Source organism: Pinus tabuliformis, chromosome 5_1 (genome assembly GCF_031772625.1).
Source record: "Pinus tabuliformis cultivar Carrire ecotype Pingquan chromosome 5_1, CPIR1, whole genome shotgun sequence".
In the NCBI taxonomy this organism is placed as follows: domain Eukaryota; kingdom Viridiplantae; phylum Streptophyta; class Pinopsida; order Pinales; family Pinaceae; genus Pinus; species Pinus tabuliformis.
This window is the reverse complement of record NC_142305.1, coordinates 750493949-750497072: the sequence shown is the minus strand read 5'-3', so window position 1 is coordinate 750497072 and position 3124 is coordinate 750493949. Positions and strand designations below refer to the sequence as shown.

Genomic DNA, 3124 nt, shown 5'->3' with positions numbered 1-3124 from the left:
TCGACTTTCATTTTTATTTTTATTGACATCGGTTGATTTTCTTATTTTTATTTAAATTTGAAATTTCATGTTGCATTGTCGTTTCTTAGTTGAGAGCTGGTACAGTTGAGAGCTTACCAAGGTTCTGCCCCATTGATTCACTCTTCGCCTCTGTCAACGGATACGACTTAACGACCCTCTTCCGTCGCCCTTACTTGGGAAGTGAAGGAAATTTGCATAGATTTGGATATTTGCAGTGAATGCTCTTTAGTTTTTATGGTTCCCTTCTTCAAAGTAGCAAAAGAGGAAATTTTACTGTGATTTAGATGTTTTATCTCGTTGCAAAGTACAGGAAGTGAAAGAACATTCTTTTCTTTTCCTTTTTCTTTTGTGGCTATCTCGTATGTGAGATTTTATCTATTGGTTGCTAAACCTATTGTTACATTTCTACAGGAAAAAAGCTTCTGAATAACATTCGCCAATATCAAACTTCATTGCAGAAATACATGGCACTGATGGACCTCGAGGTATTTCTATTTTCAGTAGTTTTGGTTTCCTCTGCCTTTCCCCCTTTGCCTCTGGTTTTATTATTTAACAACACAAATTTCCCTTTATCTATTCTGAACTTGTCACTTTTGTTGGCATGTTATAAATCTGTGAAGGGGCGGACAAGCGGAGGAGGATCCGGCCATAATATTGAGATACATGTAAGTATATTTTCTTTCCGAGCTGCAAATTCAAAGCATTTACACTCAGTTTTTCCGAAAAATCTGCGTTTTCCTACCCCCACAGATATAGGTATTTGTCTGATTTCCGTGTTTGTTCTGAAATTGCGAGAACTCAATTCAGAACATTCAAAACTTAATATATTCTCAGATTTTTAGCATGTTTCTGCTGATAAATTCGAATTTAGAATTTGGACTTATCGTCGTTGCTAAATTCTTCGGCAATTACGCGAACTTTACATTTAAAGTATTCGTAGTTCCACACAGGAAACAAATGTCGTTTTTTCCGCATAGAGTTAGGTTTTTGCCTGGTCTTTTCGTTAGATTGTTTCGTAATTTGCGATAACTCGGAGTTTACACTTTATGCAGAACTTTGCGAGTCTCCGATCATAGATTTAGATTTTTGCTTCAGGTCCCCGCTAAATTTGTTTGAAGATAATAGAACTGCAAATTCACATAGTTTATTGCCTCACCCTCTGAAATTAGCAGGGTTTTTGCAGATGAATTTATGTATTTTCTATTTCTGTGTTGAAATTTTTGGCATTGATGTGAATCTTTTATTTTCTTCTTTGGGCAGGCGAAGGAGTATACTGTCGGTCAATTCTTGATTTTGCTTCCAGGCTTTATTTGGATCGTTGATTAAACTTTGGTTATTGGCAGAATCTCCCTCCTCCTTGGTCAAGGGTAAAATCTTTCTTTTGAATGCATGCAATTACCGTGTTTGGATGGATTGTCCAAATATTGTTGGATCACCGGGGAGGAATTCACTTTTAGCACATGAGATCATTGATCTGTCTCTTAATAGCACACAATGAATTCTGTGCAAACTCAGGCTTTTGTGAGCTAGATTATTTTTGTTTATAACTGATTGTTTCTTGTGGCTTGGATTGTAGGTGTGTGAATTGATCATTCTGTGAACTCGATATTATTTATATTGTCAGTGGCCAACTTCAAGGATACAGGTTACCTGGCATAAAACTAGTCATGACTATTTTAGTTTGCAGATTACTGTGGTGTGATTTTTGAAAGGAGTTCGGATTTTCCACAGTGTTCATGTTTTGTAGTCGACGTTTCGAGTCTGAAACTAGACTCATCATCAGGACAAAATGTGAGGAGAAAAGAAGAAAATGATAGGTATAAGTATGAAGCCCAGGATGCGAAGACCAACAGCCGACTCTTTGTCATATTTGATGATTTAATTAAATCATCAAATATGACAAAGAGTCGGCTGTTGGTCTTCGCATCCTGGGCTTCATACTTATACCTATCATTTTCTTCTTTTCTCCTCACATTTTGTCCTGATGATGAGTCTAGTTTCAGACTCGAAACGTCGACTACAAAACATGAACACTGTGGAAAATCCGAACTCCTTTCAATAGTCATGACTAACGAAATTGTCACAATTCAGCCGGGAGAACTTACGTTTCTCTGTAAGTGAATAGCTTCATAATACTAATTCCTTTTAATGTGCTTTGGTTCATTTGTCATAATATTATGATATAGGCTTCATTTTTCTTTGCCTATTTGTCTGAAATTAACTATAATTGTGTTGTGTACATAGATTTTCTTGTCCATTCCAAGAAAAAAGATGATCTTTGAGAACGGAGTTATTGAATTAAATAATATCATAGACATCATAAAAAGCACAGGAAATATGATCTACAACAAATGCGTTTGGCATGGGAAGCTGTTGCAATTTTTAGTTCGAATGTCAGTCTATGCATGTTTTGCATTTTGTGTTTTTTCATCTGCTGTCCAAGGTAGTGACAAATGCCCAAAAAATCTTGGGGACTTTGCTCACCACAAAGTTAGTCAATTTTTTTTGTGTTTCATTTTCATAATTTGGTTTTGATAGAACTGTAGAATGCATAAATACAAAGTGATTTTCGTTTGACAATAGTATATACTATTTATAGTGCACCATTGTATGAGCATCTTATGTATGATTTTTATGTCTTCAGCTAGTCAACAACATGGACTTCGATGTTGCATTTAAGGTAGCCATATTTCCTTTTGTTTTTCTTTTGTAAATATTCTGCTCATTTCTCTAATTTCAATTTCCATGGAGGTATTACAGTTCATTTTGTTCTTGGTAAAAATAGAGATTGATCTGATCCTGCAACTGGAAAATGTTGTTGTAACTATTGGCAACTCAATGAAAATGAAGCAGGCTACTAATATTTTGGACTCTTGTATTAGTTGAATTGACTTAATATCCACTTGAAACATTTTTTTTACTACTGTTTGATCTGAATGACTATGCTGACTGCTTTCTATCAAATATTTTGGAGAGGCCTGAATGAAGGCTATGAATTTCAATTAGATTAGCAAAGAGTTTTGACCTTAAGGTTCAAGGTTGGGTACTTAATACCAGCTGCATTTTCTGTCATATACCTCTTATGTATCCTTTAGTTCAATCA

The 3124-nt window shown here is 35.2% G+C and overlaps 1 long non-coding RNA gene across 1 annotated transcript; it reads left to right on the top strand.

Annotated features, from left to right (window-relative positions):
* The first annotated feature begins 628 nt into the window (after positions 1-628).
* LOC149167121 (uncharacterized) lies at positions 629-1699 on the top strand. Its single transcript, XR_016260532.1, has 3 exons — positions 629-686; positions 1282-1388; positions 1598-1699. It is a non-coding gene; the product is annotated as an uncharacterized LOC149167121 (long non-coding RNA).
* The last annotated feature ends 1425 nt before the right edge of the window (positions 1700-3124 follow it).